Below are 24,122 nucleotides of genomic sequence, written 5' to 3' on the forward strand. Positions count from 1 at the left end.
ACATACCCCCCCAGAGTTTTTAGGTAGTGGTACTGTTCTTCGAACATGTCCGTGAACATTAAATGAGTTCGCGGACATCAAGTACAGTAGAAGAGATTCAGTCAGTTCCATATGACATATATATAAAGTCAATGTCATTATTGTTAAGTTGCACTACTAAAAACCTATGAAATTCAGTGAAAAAACTTTGTTAAATGGACGTTATGGTTAAGTTGCACTACTAAAAACCTAAGAAATTCAGTGAAAAAACTTTGTTAAAGGGACATTATGGTTAAGTTGCGCTGCTAAAAACCTTTCAAATTCAGTGAAAAAACTTTGTTAAAGGGACGTTATGGTTAAGTTGTGCTGCTAAAAACCTTTCAAATTCAGTGAAAAAACTTTGTTAAAGGGACGTTATGGTTAAGTTGCGCTGCTAAACACCAATGAAATTCATTGAAAAAACTTTGTTAAAGGGATATTATGGTTAAGTTGCCCTGCTAAAAACCTTTCAAATTCAGTGAAAAAACTTTGTTAAAGGGACGTTATGGTTAAGTTGCGCTGCTAAAAACCTTTCAAATTCAGTGAAAAAACTTTGTTAAAGGGACGTTATGGTTCCAAGTAAAACCGAAAAACCCTTGAAATTCGCCAGTTATGGTAAGCTAAGCAACCATAACTCGCGCCACCACTGTGCACTGCTAAGCCTAACACCCAGGACATCAAAGATGACATCACAAATGTCATGGATGACACATTCGTTAGATATCTTATTTCATATTCCAGGTCTCCCTCGGACCTTCCATGGATTTCGAAGACTTTCGAATTTGCGAAGCTTTTCCCATAGACCTCCACAGGACCACTTCAACTTTCACTTTGTCTCCTCCTTCTGGCATTTGCCCCAGTGTCTCTTGGTCTGGGTAGTTCCATAACACAATCAACAAAGTTCAAAGAGATCCTTTCTCTTGAAGCTATCACCCGTTTAACTTCCCCTTTTGACATGGGTTAATCTTGACCATTGCACATTTTAAAGTTTGTTCAATTTATCGTTCTCTAACAGGACATTACACATTTTGCAGAGACTTTCGAGTGGGCTACTTACTTTCGCAGACCACTCCGCTACTCTGTATCACTGGCTTCAAAGTTACCAGGATCTTTAAAGTTCACTACTGATTTGCTTTCTTTCGCAACCCATCAGCACGTGCGCAACATTCAATTTTAAGATACACTGTTGCAACTTCAATCTTTTCTTCACCCAAACCAGCCTTCCATGTCTTTTACTAACTCAATGGTTGCGTGCATTCCTTTCTTTTCTCTGCGGCTTTGATTCACGAGTCAAGGTCGATGCCACAGGCTTGGCCTCACCTCTGCAACTCTGCCATTCCCCCGGGAGGGTCACTGGCATCCTTGAAACACAAAGCAGGCTTCTTCTTGTCTGGGATTTGGCTTTCTCCAAGTAGCCTTCACGGTTTCCCAGAGCAACAACCCCCTGCAGGGATCTATGTACTCTCTCTTCCTCACTCTAGTCCCTCGATTGAATGTCCTGCTCCAGTGGGTTCACCTTTGCCCCGGAAGATCTGCTCTTTCTCGTGTCTCACATTGCTCCGAGTGTGTCTCCATGTTCCGCCTTTTATCCATGTGGGGGGAGCTAATGGGTATCAGATGTATGTGATTAAGGTCAAGTGCCTGACTTTGCCTAACCTGATTAATGGTACATGTCCAATGAGATATGTAAGGGATAGCCTCTTTACTCTCAGCCGTCCTCTTCCTCAGCTCAGTGTTTGTGTAGAAAAGAGATGGGGAGTTGGGATGTTGGAGAATCCTAAAAAATAGGATGGGGTATGTGTACGGGAAAGGGGGGAATTCCACGTCTCACCCTCAGTCATCCCACCCCCACTCCCTGAAGATCCCTCACCCAGGTAATCCTCCTGCTCTGGACCACCCGCAGGGTCTGGATCCAAAGGCGATGGCCGTGCCCTAGCCACCTGAGAGAGTTTCTCACACTAGGCTCCATTTCATAATTTGTGGGCATATTATTCTGTCAGTACTTTCTTTTTCCACACAACTACATTTTCCTGGGGACATTTTCACATAGAACAGGGTCTCCCTATCTCCTTGTTATCCTCTTGATAGCAATTAAAGCAGAAAACACCCAGTGAACTACATTTCCAAAAATGCCTGCTACCAAACTAAGCATAGAGCCACCACAGAGCTATACGTCTCGGAATGCATTCTACATCCACCTGCGTAGAACACTTACTAGATTACATATTCCAGAATGCACGGTCCCTCTCAGTGCAGAAGCTGCCATAGGACAACATGCCCCAAAGACACTTCCTCATTCATCTCAGATCTCCTCTGGCATCAGGCAACTCACACTTGGCACTGGAGAGCCCTTTTTATGCATTATTTATTTCAGTTTTTTTTTTTAAAACTAAGCCTAAAAGCGTAAAATCTATTCAATCTTCAGCCACACCGAAACGGGACACCATGTTAAATGTTGACATCAATTTGGTTGTTTGGAACCACCCCCAATTGGCTTCACATATTTTCAATGTAAAGTCACACTGTGCAAAAAAGTTGGCTGTATTTTCAAATAGTAGAGTGAGAATGTCACAAACATTTGGGGAAAGCTGAGAAGTGCGAGTATGCATATAAACATGTGACACCTTAAGAAACCATTTCCTGCATTCTGTGGCAGTCTGCGGGTGCATGTTTTTGCAAGATAGCACAGTTGTGCAACTGCAACCTAGTACAAATATTACTTCTGAGCGTTTTCTTTGTATCGCCTTTCTTTTCAAGGGTTAAAAAGGCATCTTCTGTGGCTTTCGTAAAATGTGCCTCTCCACCCCCATTCTCAAGCATCATTAAACAGAATATGAACATGTTAGACATCTAAATTAAGAGGATGTATATTCTGAAATACAACATTTAAGTAACAATACTGACAAGTAAACACCAAAGTACTCTTTGGGAATAATACGCAGGGCTCTTTTACATAAAAACTCAGTGCTGAAGCTCCAAAGTTGAGCTGTGCCTCAAATTGCACTGCACCTGTTCCCACAAAGATTTTGGCACTGTGTTAAATTAAATTTGTCACACCATGGCCCTCATTCCAAGGTGGGCGGTAAGGGATACCGGGCACCGGTAAGGAGACCAGTGCTGGTAATCCCTTAACGCCCTACTACAAGGTCCCTTAGCGGGTCCCACCATTAACGGCTGGTCTGACCAGCCGTTGTGGACGGGACCCGTTAAGGGACCAGGGCGCAAATAACGGGCTCGCAAGTCGCAAGCCCGTTATTAGCGCCCTCCCCATTCCCATTGAGCCCTATGGGGGCTCAAATGGGAATGGGAATGGCATTTTCAATGGGGACTTACCGGTCCTGCAAAGGTCGGACTACACTGGTAAGTCCCCATTGAACCATACTGGTGCCGGACCCGTTATTGGTGGCAGTCATGGCGTAAAGTGCGCCATGACTATCACCAACCTCGGAATGAGGGCCCATGTTTGTTAGCATAGCTGTAATTAACACATTTTGAGCATGGTTCCTTTCAAATGCTGGTGCAAATATCATATTGAGCTGGCAAAAATAAAAACTTGGCTCAAGCAGATTGTTGAGTTTTGGAGATGCCATCAAAAGCAAAGGCCATCTGACAGATCAGCCACTAGCAGCCCCTAGTTTAATCGGTAATCATTAATGCTATGCTCCAATGTGAATAATGACAGCATATGCCTTCATATTCCTCAAGGTGTGGGTGCGCGCGTGCACACCTATACTCTCTCTCTCTTCTGTACAATAGCCAAAAATTAGGAAGTTGAGGCCTCATTCCAAGTGTGATGAGGTAGTAAAACAGTGACGTAATGAAATATTCCGAGTTGGGATGAAAAGTGGAGGAAAACCCTCCGCCACTTGGCTGGAGCTATTTCCTCCACTTTACCGCCAAAACACGTAGGAATTCCCATTGGCAGTAACACCTCCCAGCACCAGTGAAGACATATGACAGTCCTCAGAATCTGGAAGATTTGCCTCCAATTTCGAGGGAGCAGCAGCAGTATGGTGATGCAATATGGGGCTGCCGTTTGTATCAATTTTCGTGATAATTTACTATTGGAGGATAGATATGCATCATTCCACAATCGTGAAGATATAGAGGTATATTTTAACAATCTCTTGTTGCTTTTTGTAAGATGTTCCGTTTTTGTTTATGGATTAGATAATTAGGACTGAATTTTGCTTTATATTTATCTTGCAGTTTTTTTCAGCCAAAGTGGCATCTCAGCAGAGCAATACTTTCATGGGTAAATTCAGTTCTGGCAATACTTACAAGTGCCCGATGGGGGGGGGGGGGGCTTTAACAAGTCTTGGTCACGGTCCAGAGGACTAGGATTAAGATTACTTTCAATGAATGTTTCTTGTAGAGATACTCAAGAATATCGGAAGACATAAGGTATATAGTAGAGTGAGGCGACCTGTGCATGGGCTGCTGTGATCCTCTTGACTCCCAGCCACTTTTGTTAATTTGAATTTTTGGATGCGTATTCATTATTCTTTGTTTTCTTCTTTTTTTCCGTTTGCACTCTTATATGAACATTCTACACTGTGCTGATGTTTTCTCTGTTTTTCTTCTCAACCTTCATGAATGTTTTATTTTTGATGTTCTCTTTACACCGATGGCGGTCCAATGTATATTAATTGTTAATAATTGATGATGAACCTACGTAAAAACCGCTTCCTTTGTCCCTGCACTTGATTTTGGTTTCATAAATATATGATTTGTGCAAATTAATTGGGTGTCACTAAACATTGTTACAATGTATCTGCAATTCAGCCTCAGAAGAAGCGCTGTTTAGCTTGAAACACGTGTTAGGCTGTCCTTTCATGGCAATAAAATATATGCAATCAAGCTTGAAAGCGTTTGGAATGTGGCGCAGTGAAACTGCTTGTTTTCACACTGTTCCTTAATTGTGGAGTATCTGGCAACATACCCACACTTTACAGTTACCTGCAGCCTCCTTTCCTCCCCTAATCCCCTTTGCAAGCGCTTTGTACTCTACCGACTGTGTTGCTAGTATCTACTTTTTACTTTTATTATTATAATTATAATTATTATTATTATTATTATTAAGGTATTTATTTGGGAAGCAACCAAGAACTTTATAATCATAGGGGGAAGAACATGGTGAGGGAAGCAGGGAAACAAGGGAGTGGTAAAAAAGAAGTGGCTTGTCTTAAAAATACTTCCATTTCCATTTAAAAAAGGGGGCTGGGGACTGGGCCACATAGCGAGGTCAGCATGACAGGAAAGAAGTTAACCATGACAGTTCAGTGCATTTGATCTCTGCTTGGCCAAAGAACGCTTGGTGATCCACAGTGTTGATTGGCAATGACCAGCCTAACAATATTACATAGATGGCATGTAAAACTCCACCGACGTCAACCATTACATTTATCAGGATGAACGTCCATTAACTGTGTGCTCCGATCTGCAACCGATCTAACAAAATGGCAGCTAAGATCAGAGGAGCTCCATGAGGATCCCCAATCCTTGACTAGCATCCATCAGACATTACTCCATCTCTTTACGTCCACCGCAGTGAAGAAAGATTGCTTTACACTACAAACCTACCTGCATCAGAGGGAGCCAAACGTCCAACCATATCTTCCTGGGGTGTAAATCGTGTTTGAAGACACACCATCCTGCCTCTGCATCTGTCCATGTATTCAACTTCAAATGCCTTCCTGGGGGGGGGGTGGGGGTTCTCTCACCTAGGGTACTAATCTGGAATGAGCCTCCTGTCCTGCCTGCAGCATTAGTCTCGGGCATCATCTGGAATTGAGGTGGCCACTAACTCTGGTTGATAGAGCCTGCCATGATCCCTCTCAGCTCTCACTCCTTATCGCCTGCGACACACTGACCTCCCAGGAAAACGAGTCAAGGTATTTCCAAGCATCTGCCTGCTGGGAATTGTTTATTATATTCCCACATAGACCAGCACACCCCTGCTTCCTCCTCTGCATCCCCATAACACAGGTAAATGCTGGTCTCTATGGCTTTTCCTGTCCTACGGAGCATAGCCCTCCCTCAACTTTCAATCTTCTGCTTCCAATAGGCACTCTGTCCATCCGTCGTACACAGAAAGCACCCTTGCATCCCTCACACCTTGTCCCCAGAGACAGGGAGCCTAATAGCTAAAAGATGTGATTTCTCACAGGAAGAGCCTCTGAGAGGTGGGTAGTGGTGGAGCAGTGTCGCACTACCTGACATGTATCAGACATTCACATAAGAGGAATCTGCCTTTTGCTGAGCTTTCCAATTTTCTAATCAGCGAGTTCTCTTCCACTTTTGCACTACAGAGCAAAGATCACTTACTACGCCCCACACAGGCAGACTCCTGCCACCTTTCACTCCCTAATCCCTTGCTACCCAAGGCAAACTGGCCTACAGAGAATTCACAACATGTGGTAAATGGGTAAAAATGTCTTGTCAGAGTGCTGTTCCGTCCCACAAACCCAGGGGCCGGCACATGACTCACACAGGCGCCAGCACGTGACTCTCCCATGTCAGTTTTGGAGCTCTGAGTGTGGGCCTCGCAAGCGAAACGCTGCACATAAAGCATACCTGGCACTGTTACCATAACTTCACAAGGCCCGGCTCTGCTCTGTCTAAAAGAGCGCAAAGCCAGCCTCTCTATTTCCCGTTACGCGTGGTGACGTGTGACATCATCACGCTGTTCATGTGATACAAAATTCCTCCGTATTTTTATTACAACAAACTTTGACTTGTTATACATGTCACAACAAACAGAAGGGAACACATTAAAGGGACACAAATGCAATGTGCTGAAAACTCATGGTTACCCTGGACTGGGGTAATTTGCTGGGGCTTTAGATTCCCTGAGTGTCCAAGTTCAGTTGCCCAGATCATAGTCCCTCTTAAGCGCACTGGGGGCCCTCTTAGGTCACGGGGGGGTATCGCCTTTCGGACTCGTTGGTTGGGGATGCTTCTGTGTGATGCCTGTTTCCCCTGGGTGGTGGGTCCGTGGTCCTTTTTAGGGTGTGGCTCCTTTGGGTTGTCGTACTCAGTGTCACTCAAGTCGGTGGTGGGGGGTGGGTTACGCTGTTTTCACTCTACCCTTACCAGTCAGCTTGCAGCTGGGGTGGACCTGAGAGTCTTTGGAAGAACCTGGAGTTCCTTGTCACCGGTCCACAATCATCTGCAGCTGTTACTTGCAACCTTTGTACTCAGACTACTTTGTGGGGTGATGGCTCATGGGGGAGAGAAGATTTTACTGCTAGGTGGCGAGCTCTCACTAATACTGTGTTACCTACTGCTATGTCATGCTCTCGTAGGCCTCGCTGGGTGTTCTCCTTGTGGATAGCTGTTTCCTTATGTGCACACACGCACTCATTGTCTCTTGTTCCTGGAGTCCTCCCGTCCAGCTCAGGGAGGCACATGCGTGGGCACTTCTGGAACAGGGCCTCAGCAGGGGCCACTCCTGTGGAGCAGAGTGGGTGGTTCTATATTCAAGTAGGAACTGAAGTAGGGTTCTTTTTTCACATGCTACCTGACCATGCACTAGACGAAAACACTTGTTGGGTGTGTGCATGAAGGGATCTGCCTCACCATTTGTGCGTGGCCATACGGGTGTGATTTTCCGGTGTTCAATTCCTCTCTTGGTAAGAAATTCTTTGAGGCCAGCGCTTTCGAACAGGGAACCATTGTCCAAACATACAGTCTTGGGGAACCTGTGGGTAGCAAATATTTTCTCCATCACATATATTACTTCTTGTAGAAGTAGGGACAGGACACATTCTAATTCAGGGTACCCAGACCACTGGTCAATCATGACCAGGAAATGTGAGTCTCTTTGTGTGGAGTCGAAATCCATGTGAATGGTTTCCCACAGTTCCTCACTGCGGGGCATGGATTGGATGGACGGTTCCTTGCCTGTTTCGGAGCAGCAGCTTGGCACCATTTGCAGGCACGAATGAGCTCATCCACCTTTGATTCGAGTTCCCGGGGACCCGATTTTGAGCCAAGATGACACTTTGTTTTTGCGTGGCCCTGGTGGCTGCGATGTGCAAGGGCAATCACTCTGTTGGCCAACTTGGTGGGGATCACCATGTGGGATCCTCTCAGGAGGGGGCCGCCATCCATGAATGTTAGTTCGCCTCGTACTTTCCACAGTTGTTCCAGGGCTATTTTTGCTTCTTGGGTTCTGATTCCTAGATCCTCGAGAGCGCATTTCCATTGCCCTGACTCCATTCCGTCTCGCAGAATTTGGAAACACCCGTCATGTCTTCATGCGGATTTGAGCTCTGCAACGTCCATTGAATTAGGATCTGAGCTCTCAACAATTAGTCTTAGGTACTCGTCTGCCTCAGCAACTTCCCCAGGGGTGGCTGTGTTCTTCTCTTTTGTATGGTGGGACAGGTAATCCGCAGCGTTATTTTGGCCTGGCCTGTTCTTAAGGTTGACATTGTATTCCTGGAGCGCCAGTAACCACTTTTCAATACGTGGCGGGGGTTTGCTGAACCGCCCGTCATTACAGTCAAAAAAGGGTTTGTGATCTGTGACTACTTTCATTGGCTTTCCGTAAATATGCACATGGAAATTACAACATCCCCACAGCACAGCAACTGCTTCGCACTCAATCTGGGAATACCGCTGCTCAGTTGGAGAGAGGGCCCGGCTGGCATATGCTACGATTCAGGGGGTGCCGTCTTTGTTTGTCTGTGTGAGGATGGCACCAAGGCCAAAAGGGCTTGCATCAATGATGATCTTGGTATCTTTTTGTGGGTGAAAGAAGGCTAGGATGCATTCGTTTGGCAGTGCCTTTTTAAAGTTTTCAAACATGTTTTGTTCCAGGGCTGTCCACCTCCACACTGTGGATTGCTTTGTGAGGGTTCTTGGGGGCTCGGATAGAGTGGCTAGGTTTTTCATAAATCAGCCATAGAAGGTGACCATCCCTAGAAAACTCCTGACTTCTGAGACGGATTCTGGGGCTTTGGCCTCCTGGATGTCTCTGACCTTAGCTGGATCGGCGGACAACGCTCCTTCCTGAAAGATGAAGCCGAAAAACTTGATCTTGTTCTTGAGAAATTCACATTTTTCGTGATGAAGAGTTAGCACTGGTGTTTGTATCTTTGACAGTACGCTCTCTAGATGTTCCAGGTGTTCGCCCTCCGACTTGGCGTGTATCAAGATATCATCGCTTACATTCAGAGTTCCAGGCAGTCCCGCCAGGGCTCCTCGTAACCTCTTATATCTGTAAAGGGCGACATGTGTTGTGAATGTTGTGGTGTTCCCACTGTCCTGGTGAAGCAGAAGTTGGTGGTAACCTGAGCGGAGGTCCAGTTTGGAAAAGACTGTTGCGCCTTCCAGTTTGGGGATGATGTCGTCCAGTGTGGGAGTTAAATGCCTTTCTCTCCTTATTGCCTTTTTAGGCAGTTGCATATCCACGAAAATGTGGACATTGTCCGGCTTTTTAGTTTGTGGGCAATGACAATTGGGGACTCCCAGTGGGTGGGCCCTTCAACGTGCTCGATGATATTGAGGTCAACTAGATTCTGTATTTCCTCTACTTTATCACAAAGGTGAAAAGGCACCCTGGCTGGATTGTGTCGTCAATGTGGAGCCAGATTGGTTTGCCTGCCATATGCCTGATTCCTGTGAAGATGCCTTGGAACTTCTGTAGCAACATCTGCACATCTTCGATGAACACTCCATGGGCGAATTGAATGAGTCCCAGGGCCTCGGCTGCAGCACAGCTGAGTAGGGTTTGGGTGGCTACGTTGGTCATGTAGAATCAGACCTGTATGGAGACACCATGGTGACGGACAGTGGCAATGAAGGCACCTGCTAGCGGCAGTGTGGTCTTGCCCCCAAAGGTGAATATGTGCACCTTGGTCTCTTGGAGTGACGAAGGTCTGGGTAGCGTCCGATATTGCTCATCGGCTATGACATTGACAGCACCAGTGTCAAAAAGTACATGGACGGGGGTGTTCAGAATAGTCACTGAGTACCAGGGTTGGCGCTTTACCCAGCCACCGATTGTGAGCACGGCCGATATGAAGAAAACATCTTCGTCTTCATCCCCTATGCCTTCACCTGGTTGTTCCATCTCAGACTCTGTGGACGTGGTGTTGGCGGTCTGGACCATCCGATTTTGAGGAAAACCTCTGGGATGTTCTTTTCTCCTTGGTACACTGGCAGGGGCTGGTGCTCTGCATTCCCTGGCAAAGTGATTTTGGATTCCACACCTTGGGCAGGTGTGCCCTTTTGCCGGGCATTCTTTCTCGTGGGGGAGATCATACCCACACTGTGGGCAGGGGGCTGGGGTCGAAGGGTTTCAGTGTTTCTTGTGTCACAAGGTGTTCCTTGTTCCTTGGGCCCTTGGGGGCTGTTTTGCCACTAAGCACACGTCCTCAAGTGTAACTGACTTCAGCGCTGACTCCATCTTGGATGCCCTGACGTCCGCCAGTTTGTGGAAGGGTCCCAACTCAAGGATTCTGGGAAGTGTAATTGCTGGTTCACAAAGGATTTGTCTCCGTAGTTTGACGGAGTGGCACCCAATGATGATTTGGAGTCTCACGTCTTCCTCCTCGTTCTCCCAGGCGCAGGTTGCAGCCAGCTGTCTCAGGCGACTGTAATATTTATCCAGGCTTTCCTCACTTGTCTGCATGGCTGCATGGCTGTGCGCATGATGAACTTTTTGTAGTCGGTATTCACAATGGGAGCGAAGAAATCTGGCAGCGCTTTGGCAGCTGCACTGTATGAATTATCGGTGGGGCGCAGGGTCTTGAAGAGCTTGCTGGACCCCTGGCCCTGCTGAATATATCAGCATACATTTCTTTGTTAGGTCACCTTTCTTCCCTGTGGCATTTAAGTACATGTCCAGGTGTTATGGAGCTCTGTGCATGGGCATCGCGATTGCGATGCTGCGCCTAAAGGATGACAGACACTGTTATCATCACTTCACAAGGCATGGCTGCGCTCTGTCCAAAAGAGCGCAAGGCCTGCCTCCACCCACTCTGGCACCCCATCAACAACAAACCAACTCCCGCCTGAGAAAATTCTCTTGACATAGACGTCCCTCATTAATTATTCATCTTTCTCTCTATAACCATTTCCCTCTCTACTGCACTTCTACATGTCCATTCTGATCTTCACTCCCTCTTGCCCCCTCCAACAATACAGTATGTCCCCTCAAATTTGACATCTAAAGACAGCAATAAGGCCACACTTGCATTGTTGGTGACTGATTGGTGGCTGGTTGAAGACATATGTTTGGTGGTTTCCTGCTGGTAAATATGGTGGGATACCACCAAACCATATTACCGTTACAGGTACTTGGTATGCCGGAGTTACTGGCAGATTACAAGTGCCGGTAAGAGAGGGTATTCCCCATTCCATATGGGGGGAAAGGATGGTATTACTAGCAATGGTAATACCACTGCCAGTAATACCCGCATTATTTGGTGGTATGGCTCGGAGCTGCTGGTAAATCTGACTACCCCACCACTAAACCTGGAGTGAGGCTGGTCTCTCTACATACGCCGACAAGGAATTCAAAGCCCTACCCAGATGTCATATAACCAGAAGCCATGCTGTGCTCCCTTGCCCATCGTCATTCACCCATTCTCTCTCTACAGAGGATATTGTTTCTTACTTCTCCTTGTCTAAAATCGTAAAGATAAGAAACACCTTGAATGCCTTCCATTCTCTGACTCCCCAACCTTCCTTTCCCTAGCACGTTATATTCCCACTCACACTCCTATATTTTGTACCCCTTACACACCCGCTAAAGCGCTGCATGGAAAGAGTTGAGGGGATGCACAGTGATGTGAGAATAAACCACACAAACACACACACAACATTGTTTTACCTTGGACAAGTGTGTTTAGTTCAATACAATGTCAAAAAGTATCACAAAATGCTTTAAAAAAATCAAAACATGCCACAGCTATTTAGCAGCTTTTTAGAACTTCACAGAACCAATTATAGTAATCGTTCAGCACAAACATTTCCCTACAATGCAGAGATAGATTCATTGTAATGTGTGATTATACGCCACAGCTCAAAACAATTGGCACACAATGAAAACACACATATGTTGTTACATGCCTCAGCTAAGAGCTCTCACACACAAGGACATTCACAGAGAAGGAAATATTTCTCAATATTCTATTGCAGTGGTTTATTCCTTAAATTGCTTAGTTACATGCTGCAGGTTGAAACAGTTTCAGACACAAGGGAAACAAACAACGAATATAAGCGGTGTCATAGATCTGACAGACACATGTAAATAATAACATTGGCAACAATGTCCTACCATTCCAAGAAGGAGCCCATGAAAATAAAGCTTTTGCCAACATGCCATGAGTCAGTGAATGTCACTTGGAGCATCATAGATTATTATTATTATTATTATTATTATTATTATTATTATTATTATTATTATTATTATTATTTATTGAGTGCGGACCTAGCTTTGGGAAGCAACTGAGTGCTTTACAATCATAAGGGGAAGAACACAATGAGGGAAGCAGAGAAAAAAGGAGCAGGGAGCTAACCGGGGAGGGCGAGGATGGGCAATTGGCAGTAAGGGATCTACAAGCAACTAGGGGGGGAGACACTGGGGAGCAGATCACCGAGTCTCAGGTTGGGTGGGGAGTGCAGGGTGTGTGGACCCAGGTGTTAAGGAGGAGCCATTCCTTGAAGAGGAAGGTCTTGAGCTCTTTCCTGAACTGTAGAAGTGATGGGGCAAGTCTGATGTTGATGGGAAGGAGGTTCCAGAGTCTTGGAGCATAGTCAGAGAAGGACTGTCTTCTGGTTCTTTCCTTCCTGCACTGTCGTAATTGAAGTCTGCACATTTCCTTGCATCTGGTGGATAGCCGGCCTTCGGAGATTCTGAGTTTCTCACTGAGGTAGCTTGGGCACTTCAGGATGACAGGGTTGTAGATGATGCAACAGGATATGAAGATGATACAGGCTTGCAGTGGGTGCCAGTGCAGTTAGATGGGGGTCTGGGTGATGTGGTTCAATTTGCAGCGTCCTTTAATGAGTCTTGCTGCAGCATGCAGGACACATTTCAGGGGTACTAGGGTAGTCACCAGAAAGCCTTCCTAAAGGGCATTGCCACCATCCAGGTGGGAGCAGGCCAAGGTTTGGTTATTTTCTAGGATGAAGGACTTTTTTTCTGCAGGAGCAAAAGTTGGGACCAGGCCGTTTGTCTTTCTTGCTATGTGCTGTTTGAACGTGAGGTGTCTATCGATGTTGAACCCAAGGGACTTTGCGCAGGGGGCCAGCTGGGGTGTGAATCCCTCAGGGTTCATTGCAGAGAGCCAGGTCTGGATGTCAGACGTGTTGGTCAGCAGTAGGAACTCAGTCATGGAGAGGTTAAGCACTGGACATTCAGGACTGGATCAATGTGAGGCAAGCCTTTAACATGTGGATGTCTTTGACAGAGGATATATTGAGGTAGATCTGCGTGTCATCTGAGTACTGGTGAATGCGGATGTTGTGTGGAGCGAGGAAGGTTCTGAGTGGTTCCATGTAAAGGTTGAAGATCATGGGGGACACGATGGATGTGTTAGAAAAATATCACACTCTGTTAAAATGAAAGTAATAATTGAAATATTTTCACTATCTTGTGAAAACAATAGTCTGTATGAAAAATAAATTTCGAATAATATAATAAAGTGATTCTTTCACTAGAATGCATCGTTATATGCTGTTGCACAAAGCTGTGAAACAAAGAAAATGCATACTGCATATAAACATTATATGACACACAGACATAAATGATAACACTGTCAAACGTGACATACCATACAAAGATGGCCCGTGACAATACTGCTTTAAATAAGAGTCAATGACTCCAGTAAACTCAGCATCACAGAGTAGCTGATATTTATGGATCTGGAGCCTGGTTATTAAATTATTTAACCACACTGTGTTGCAGCACAACATTGAAGCGAAAATGCATGACTTTACCAAACAGAATGGAAACAAGAGCTGTTAAAAATAAATAAGATTTAACATGTCTCTCCAAAATGTGCATAGTTGCACGAGCTTCTACATAACTATTTCTGTATCACAAAGCACCTTGTTGACACGATGGTCTCTTTAAACACTGCTGTAAGACCTCTAAAAGAGAGCTAACGTTCTTTATAGCTACACCTAAAAATATCCTGGGAAGAGTGGCACTTTGACCTCTGCAAAATGGCCTGGGGAAGCTTTACCTTTGACATGTTTAGGTGGACCGTAGGAGTCTCCTATGTAGCATTCGTCAGGGGTCTGTTGACAGTTCCTCTGTGCCCGTGAATGGGCTCCTCTGTGGCATGTGTGTAATGACCTGCCACCGTTTCCACAAAGTGCCCACTCTCATTTCAGGGACAAGAAACCCATGCCCATGGATATGTCTACATAGGCTCTTTTTTTTTTGTACTTGGTTTAATAAAAATGTAACCTTTACAAAAGGTTTCATCTTAGTTTCCTAAATATAAAAAAAGAAACATTAATTTCCAAGTGACAACATTCAGATCAACTATATGATCACAGTCTTAAGTTATTATGATCACTTTTCTTGTTTGCAGTCTAGTTTATGCTTGTTCATCCGCCCCTCTTCCCTGCTGGTACCCAATTTTCCAGTGTTCTAATTTAGATGATTAAGGGCCCTCATTACTTCCACCACTGCCGACGTGAGGAGGATTTCATGTCCTGATATCAATCTATTCCACAGATGCTGCAGGCTTCTCAAAACAATTGGCGACTGCGCCATTAGAAGCACCCACAGCCCACCAAAACCAATCCTGCGGATGTAAGTGGAGGTAAGTGCAATGATCTATTGATGCAAGGTAGGTGAGATGAAGGAGGCGAACAACAGTATTGCCCTTGTTTTGGCAATATGCACTTCTAATATTTCCTCCGTCTTATATAATGTGAAATTAAATGAAATACATTTAAGCTACAAGGATTACATGTTTTGCATTTGTTTTAAGACTTCAACCATGTGGCTACTATATGTCTCCAGTTATTATTTGACAGTAAATTTAACAGCTCCTATAGTTTACACTTTCTGTAGTGTTGATGTACAGGACCCTCTTCCTTGAAGTTAAGCCTTTTGGGTAAAAGGTGCCCCATGAGGAACTGGCCAATAAATACCATTGCACAAGTGTCCAGGCAGCAAGTGGGGGAGCATTAGAATTTGCAAGGATCCTATGGGGTGTCTCACCACGAGCCCCCACCCCTCTCCTGCCTACCTCCAGGTCCGCCAATGACTGGTAGGCAAAGCCAAATGCTGTCACCTCAAGCAACGTTGATACAGTCAAGCCCAGCTTCATTCTATGGCCTGTGCTGGGGAACAAACACACCCTGGGTGCAGATACAGCCGGCGCTATTGAATGCTTCACCCACAAGCGCATTGCACACACTGCTTTAGTTCACAATTTTGTGAAAAAAGGAGAAGAATGCAATTGAAATCTGAAAGGTCTTGTCTATTTCACATTGTGGAAAGGCGAATCATTCAAAATTCTGAGCAGATAAAAAAAGTTGAAGTTCCCGGAATAAAGCAGAAGTTGAAGTTCACGTAGAGTCGCTGAACCTGCATCCAAGTTAAACACAAGCAGGGTGCAGCAGAGCCGTTGCTTCCTATTTTATGTGGTACGCCTTTGCAGAACAGCATTTGTCACCTAAGCGTCCTGAAACGACTTTCAACGTTACAGGCACAGCCCGTCCTCTGTTTTCCATGCACCCATGTTTGCATTTGAATAATTACAAACTAATGGCTTGCCTTGTAGAACATGTGATTCTAAACAGCAGTTCATTTACTGACACCTAAATGAACGTCCATTGTGAATGATCAGCTTACTCTTGTCCCCTCTGTCCTATCTCACCGGCGCACTCCTTGTTAAGGCGCCTCGCTGTACAAATGACCAATAAATAACAGAGAATACATTAATTAAAGTGAATTATGACAATCATTAAGTAGAAGTTTCTTTGGTGTTTCTAGTTTCTTGATTGCCTGCTAGAGAAAATGTAAGCGAGTCATACCTGTCTTGTACCGCATTTTCTCCCTTCATTGGGGTTAATAATATTGATGTGGATATTTTATTTATATCGCGCTCGTACACAAGTGTTTCAGAGCGCGACATGACAAGGGGGGGAGAACAGGGGAGAACAAAAACAACGATCTCACTAGGCCCAGTGACATTGAGAATGCGCAAGTGCATGGGAAGCGAAAAGGGGAAAAGTGCATGGAAGGGGGGAAAGTGGAAAGTGCGCAGCAGGGGGGAAACATAATAAATAAGTAAAATAAGTAAATAATAAAGACAATAAATAATAAAGGCAATAGACAGTGGTAGTGCAGCCAGCAAGTGGCAAGTGCTGGGTTAAGCAGACAGGGTATGTCTGGCGGCAGTTGTTCCAGGCCCAATTCCTAGGTTCGCATATTGACCACCGGATGGACGAATGTCATTAAGAAGTTCAGACTAATCCCATGAATGTTGGTGGTCATTAAAAAAGGTCTTCTCCTCATGGTAGGCTTTCGGAGTGGCTGTAAAGTGCAGGACGTGCCTTTCGTTTGAAGTTTGTTTTTCACCACATCAAAAGATTGCCTGCCTTTTTGGACTGCCTTTGTGAAATCGGGGAGACCACCAACCTAGAGCCCTCAATCTCCAAGTTACCCCTTTTCCGTGCCGCCTGCAGTATGACATTGCGGTCCCCATAGTTCAGGAGCCTAGCCATGAAAACTTGCGGTGGCGCACCCGAAGGGAAGGGGAGCCGGGCTGGGATCCTATGTGCCCGTTCATTGCAAACGAAATGTGGCAAACCAGTAGGTTCCACTAAGGACTGGAACCAATTCTCCAGGAGGAGGTCAATACATTATCCCTCAGCCTTTTTATTGCTTCCCACAATACAGACGTTATTCCATCTCGACTTTCCCTCGGCGTCTTTGGCTCATGCCTCGAGTTGATTTTTCCTTGTAGGGCAGGTATTTGTCCCTTCATCCTGGATATGGCATGTTCTGCCTCACCCAACATTGAAGAAATCTTGTGAAGGTCCTGTCTTAGAATGTTTACATCAATGCTGACAGTGTCTATCTTGGACTCCAAGGCCATTTTCGAATCAATGATCGCAGCCATCACATCTGACAGTCGAATGAATGCATCATACTCTTCCCCTCCATCTGTAAATCTCTGTGGGACTGGGGTAGCATATGCTTAGATCTTGCCCTGGTGACTCTGTATCTTAGGTATATCCTTTAACATTATGTAAAATGGAAGTGCGCTGAGCCGGGCAGAGAGTTATAGATGCTAGTGCCCTCAGAACAAGCACAAGCAAGTATACCAAATCAGACCAGCCTGCAATTCTTCAGCCAGTGTTGATCAGCAGTGCACAACTCCACAAACCAACAACACTGGTCCATTGATCAGTCCATCCCCCTCAAACAAAGAGGTGGGCCAGTGCCAGGCAGCAAGTGCTCTTCTCCTCAACAGAGAACGTTGAAAGCTGGGCACTCCTCTGTTTAGCAGGCTTGACTTTCCATGGGTTGTCTCAATATTTGATAGGAAAGGTGACTAGAGGCTAGCTACAGATTGCATATTAAGAAGATACATTCTAAAAATACCAACAGACCACTGCATCATTAGGAGAAGGGAGTAATTCTCCTGACCTTAGTTTGTTTTGAATAGTGGTAGGGTCAGTTAGGATTTGGTTTTGGACAATGTACTCTTTAATTTGGACATTGCCCGATGACTGACCCGAACCCCTGCTATTTATATAGCAAGGGAACACCCCAGAGCAATAGGGAAAGATAAGGCGTATACTTATTAGTTAATACATAATTCTTGTAAATGTCATCACAGTGTCTGCCTTCATCTTTTGACCCTCTACATATGGTGTCAGAGTGGGATGCTAAAGTCCTGAGATAGGGACAACTCCCACCTCCTCAAGCGTTTATAGCAACACCTATAGACATCCTGCCTTCATCTGGGCTCTTACGTATAAAGCCCTCCTTAGGAATACAATTCCAAATTCCCTTAGTTGAACCAAGAACACCTAAAACTGTTAGCATTAAGCTACTGGACGATTATGACCATGAAGAAGAAGTCACAGATAACCAAGAAGTCTGTGGAAATTCCGACGAGTGAGATGATGCAAGAACTGATTATTCGGAGACTTCCTCCTCCTCGGTTAACCCAAATGTCGAGATGAGTACCCTTGAACCACTCCTGGAGTGCTTAGTTGAACACCAGATCCAAGTAGATCAGCAACTCTAGGAAGGACTACAGCATGTAAGAATGAGTTCCTCACATTGCATTGGGGAGGAATTGGGGGCATTTCTTTCAAACTTTGAGCTACATGCCACACTATTTAACTGGGACGAGGGGTTCAAGACCTGTTATCTGGCCTCTTGGTTAAAAGGACACTTGCAAGCATCCTATGAGAATGCCAAACCATGGGGGACTACCCTGTTTCCTGAAATCAAACATGCTTTATTAGAGTGGTTGGGACAAACTGATAGGATTTACCACAGACATTCATTTGTTAACCAATGAAAGTCCCATCGAATTAGCTGGTTGGGTACAGAATACCATTAGTCAATGGTTCAGGAAGAAAACTTTCCAAAAGATCCTGGAACAAGGTATTAGTGCCCATGCCTCACTTATACAAAGAGGGATGTTGCAACAACATCAACCTCCCCTTGAGACGGCCATTCAGGTAGTCCACGCTCACTCAGAAGCAGGCAAATATCTAAGACATCTGGGGAAACCAATAGAAGTAATGCAGGACATGAAATTCTACCCCAAGGGCGTATCATCTGAGAAATGGCAAAGAACTGGGAAGGGTTCTTAGAGAGAAAAAATTAATAAAGAGGACATCCCTAAAAGAGCCCTTCGTGTACCATTACCCAAACCCTGAATAACAACTCGAGAGGAGATAGGGAAAATAAAAACAATCTTTATTGTGAGGTCCTGTCCTAAGAATTTTCACCGAAATATATTTTACGTCCCAACCTTTTCAGACCCACCAGTAAGTACAGGTCAATAGAATATGGGCTAATGCGCCCATCAACTCAGGAAGCAGACAAACTGTAGTTAGAGCCAGCCTCCTGCACGCAGAAGACATACGGGGGAGTCAGGCAGTAAAAATAACATGTGCACATGGGGATGTTGAGACTTACCCTAAAATTCCTGTAGAGAGACGTGATCCAAAACTTGTACAAAAAAAATAATCCCAAAAGTTCTAACAACCACTGCACCGCTTGGCAAGGGAAAACAAGGTTCATTATGTGCAAAGGTCCCAGGCAGTCCAATAGAACCGAACTGACACAGAGCTTGTCAAGCCCCAAGAGGTTACAGGTTAAATAGTGCAAAACCGCACATTATCAAAACATAGGTTACAACGTGATCCCACCACCCTCATTCGCTACCATCTGTATGACATGCTAATTCCTCCTATAGTCCCTGTACCGATTGGCCACACCTTATCTAAACCCATTGGCCAATGCAATTGGTCCACTACATCATCACTATTGAATCGGAGTACATGAATACCTAACAGATATATTGATGCACTAATAAATCTTAACCATCATGTGACATGCACCCCTCCGACCCAGGCACGTTCAAAGTAAGACTGGCGAGGCCTACTCTGCTTTGATAAGACAATGGGCCTTCTCATTATGCTAGACGCCATGGCACAATAGAAATTGCAGCCCCGAACTTGTACTAAATGTATTGCCATTACCTCTGCTCCTCCTTACCGTCTTAAATCCCGGTAAGTTCTGGAAATGCCCCCCCCCCCCTTTTCTCCTTCAGACTCCAGGTCCCCAGTAATGACATGACCAGGGAACCACTCTTGAATCTGAATTTCAGGGTTTTATTTACTTTGGTTATGCATCTACTTGTAATTCAAATGGGATGACCGCTCCTTGGGTGAGGACAGTTGTGCTCTAAATGTGCACCTGGCATGTTGGCATAACAAAACATTGTGTCCTGTTCTTATGAATTCATCCTTCAAAGGGCACATCCCTACCTCCACTCCCCATATCTAACATTTCATTCCCAATGCCTTTGAGCGCTGTAGCTGGATACAATTAGCCTTTATCTGCACAGTGCGGGTGCCTCTGACCCCGGCTTCTCTCTTGGGGGAAGGAAAAGGGATTTGTCTTGGGACTGAGCTAAACGAGGTGCAACTCCATATCAGGGCCTTAATTCTGTTCATCATCTGGTAGGCCTTGAAATCCGATATGGCGGCACTCATGCCAGGTCGACCCGCTGACCTCACTTTTACCACAATACCTTTCTGACTCCATTTTCTCTCTCCACCTACTTCAGCTCCCTTCTCACACCTCACTCAAAACATAACCCGTTGTACTATTTCTAAACACAGGGCCTATAACACATTGCCCTATCTATAACCTCTGCAACCGCAACATTAATACATTAGTTGCTCATGCTGTGTTGCTATATGATGTATCTATTAGGTTTCAAAACTAACTACACGTGATACACGTGCCTTATGCCACCCAAAACTCAACCTGTCACACTGTGGCACTTACTAATAGGTTTTTTCTCAGCCTAAATATTTTGCCTGGCTGGGGTGCTGTAAGTGCATCCCAACATTCCCCACTTTAGTAACTACTCCTTTAACTAACCCAACTGCTTCCCTTCTTCTATAGTCATCATGTTTAGGTACCCATACCCTACACACATTGTGTAAACTTCCCCCCGTTTGCTCATATTCTTCCCGACTGCACATCATGAAACAACAAACCCATCTCCTGCTAAATCAACCCAATGCTCTACATAATTCTCAGGGTTCAGGTGGAGGGCAAATCAATGTACCCATTGGGTCCTAAAGCCTGCTGTACCCTCACCATTCTTTGATGTACAACACATGGGTGTACACGTGTCTTGTGCGGGGAGGAGCTCTACCCGTTGTGTTAGACACCATCAGAGTTGCACTCTTCGGTAGGGTCTTCAAACAGCATCTCAAAATCATCTGACAGAAGCAAAAAATTACAAGCAGAAAGACCGTGATAGGAACCAGTAACTTTGCTGCTATTTCCAACCTTGATTGGGAGCATGAGAACATCGAATCGAACCAGGCACCAGCATTTACTCCACCGTCCTTCACCAGAGCAATCCTCAAGTTGTAAAGGGGCCCTATAGCATGGGTCAGGGACCCATTATCTGCATTATTTGTGGGAATGTACATGCAACAAGACACAACAATTTTCTTGTGCATGGCCCCCTCCAAACCCATGAGCAAATCCAGAACACATCTCTTCTGGAAGGTCACAAGTCTTACAGCCCGTAATTCAGTCTTAATAGAATTAAGACCCTGATCTGTCTAGTTCACTAACTGAAGCATCTACCACCAGGTGATCTGCAGCCACTTGCCATTTGCTGCAGTCTGGATACCTGGCACCAGGAGGGAGGCAAACAATTTCTCTGCCCTAGTGAACAGATGAAACTGGTCTGGGATAGCCTTCAGTTTATCAGATGAGTCCTGAGACCAGTAATTGGAGCTTTTCTGGCAATGAGGCCTTGGTAAGCGACGTGCACACTTGTGTGGCTTAGTTGCTCCTGGGAGAGGCATGTTTATTACTGTCAGATGGGAGTCACAAACTGCCAGAACTGCTGAATGCAAAGTGGTGAGTGATTAGACACCCCTCCAAGATGGCGGGAGGTGGAGGTATGCGTACTGTCCACTTGCCCAATACACATCCATCAACAATGCTGTGCCTTTAGCCATATCAGGAAAAAGTAGTGTTTTGTTGCAACTTGTTCGTCCCTACAGGTATAGTGGCATTTCCTCGAAAGAAAACATAATATTCCACCGGTATCTTCACTTTTGCTGGCTTCTCGCTTAACTCAATCCATGTCAGCTTTGGCCCATAATCTACCATATTTTGCCACAATTCTGATTGATCCTTGCCACTATGCCCTCTGAAAATCCCAGTAAGCCTCCCACTGCATATCTCACATCCTTTCACCCATCTATCATTGGAAAAAACAATGCACCTTCCATTTTCAACAATGGTCTTATTTTACAACAGGCTTGTTCTTTTTTCTTGGCACACTCTTCTTCATCTATGTCCATTAAGACTGCTTGGACTGTATGCCCTTGGAAAAGACTTTGTACTCTGCACAGGGCCAGGTGTACTAAACACTGGGAAATAAAAGACAGCAGTTATAAAGGCATAAACAACTTGGGTGTACCCATCGCGTGAGGTATCAAAGAACTTTATCCAAAATTACTCCTTTATACTGATTCTACTCTATCTCTGTCTCAGTTCCTCCCCAGGTCAATGTAATCCCCAAATTCTGTTCATCTGTGCCATTCCCATACCCTCCCTTTATATGCTCCAACCATATAAAAAAAACCACTGAGAGACATTATAGAAAAAAAACAAAAGATGACACATGCGACATATCATATATATTACACAATGCTTGAAGTCCTGAACCTGCAGAGGGGTAGAAAAACAGAACAACACACAGAGAAATCAACCCATTTGATTAAGTTATGGGGATTGATCACTTCCAGCATTGTAATCAAACAGGATGCTAAGTGTACTGCTACTTTATACAATGGGTTCTTAATTTTCCCAAGAAGGTGGAGTAGTACCTGGTGCTTTCCTAATTTAAGACAAGATAAACCAGTAGCGCAACTCCTTCATATGAACTGCAAACAGGGTTGCATACACTATGGTGTTTGGCCCTGGAACCAGTTGTTGTGCCACTGCCTCACAAGGTTCCTAACAAACACCTGGTTCCGGGGACACAACTGTGGTGTTGGTAAGTTCGCTGGATTCCTTGATGAAGTTGTAGGAGTAACTGTCTAGATAAGAGCTTAATGCTTTTGGTTAGTTCGCTCAAATATCCCTGAAACTCCTCCCCAATACTTCTGCTGCCCTGTGAGCATCTGAGGCTGTGCGCTTAGGTGTGAGAGGTGTATGCATTCTTCTTCCCGTCACAATCTCATGTGGGGAAAAGTGGTGATCGTTACTTGACTGAGTCCTCAGGCTGAACAGAGCCAGATGGAGACAATGCAACCAATTCTTCCCTAACGTAGTACAAAGTTTAGATAACCTTGTTTTCAACAGTCTCTTCACAACCCAGTTGTCTTGAGGGTGGTATATCAAGCACAGCTTGAGTATATCCCCAGTAAGGATGCAATTTCCTTAAACAGATCTGTATAAAAGTGAGTCCTGTTTTCTGACTTTAGAATGTCACTTATACCCCAGTGAGGCAAAACCTTGAGTACTAGAAATGTAGCTGCTGATTTAGGAATTGGGTGTGCGCAAGGGCCAGCCTCAATCTGTCAGGAAATTGGGCAAACAATGACAATAAGATAATGGAAATTACTGCACCTGTTTAAAATGTGCACGTAGTAAATGTGGAGTTCCTGGAAGGGTCTAATTGGACGGGGGAATGTGCTGAGCAACGTCCTGAGAGTGCATCCTGTACTATAAAGGTGTCATGGTGTGCCGTGGTTAGAAGGTTTGGCATGGCTGCAGATACTACCATTAATGTGGCATCACATTATCCTTCCATCCTTGGCTATGGTCTAGTTGTCACACCAACATGGCGACCTTCCGTTCTGGATATACTCAGAACGGCAGCGCCGGCGTATGCATTGCAACCCTGATCTCACCACTGTGGGGTCAGACACTAGTTTCCCCTCCTATGTGTTCATACTTTCTTTGAATGCTCTTGCTCTTCCTGGCACATGCCCTTCCTTTGTACTGCTTTCTATCTGAATCCTTTGTGCTTTCAGGAGTGCCTGTGTTCTCCTTCTGACTGCCTTACTATCAGCTACTGTGTGCTTACACTGCACTATTTACTGTGAGGTTTCTGCATAGCAGTACTTGCCTATACCGTTCTTCTCGAAGTCACCAGATCCTTGTCATACGACTCAGGATTTTTATTGTGCTGGCCCGCTTTTTCCCCCATTGAGGACTGTGCCTGGAGAAACACCAGGTCTTGCTTTTTACCAAGGGGACAGAGTGGCTTCCTCCAGGGGCAGACCTCTTCGAGGGTTGGTACTCAGGAAGGAAGAAAAAACTTGGAGCTTCTCAGTCCGAGGAGTCATCAGAGTCAAGCCCTGAAACAGAAGGTGAGGAAGAA

At 45.1% G+C, this 24,122-nt stretch overlaps 1 protein-coding gene across 3 annotated transcripts in view; it reads right to left on the bottom strand.

The window, feature by feature from the left end:
- The window catches only part of FYB1 (FYN binding protein 1), an 838,597-nt gene that overhangs the window by 391,163 nt on the left and 423,312 nt on the right, over positions 1-24,122 (bottom strand). The window lies entirely within an intron of this gene.

Source organism: Ambystoma mexicanum, chromosome 6p, assembly GCF_040938575.1.
Source record: "Ambystoma mexicanum isolate Mex_15411 chromosome 6p, UKY_AmexF1_1, whole genome shotgun sequence".
In the NCBI taxonomy this organism is placed as follows: domain Eukaryota; kingdom Metazoa; phylum Chordata; class Amphibia; order Caudata; family Ambystomatidae; genus Ambystoma; species Ambystoma mexicanum.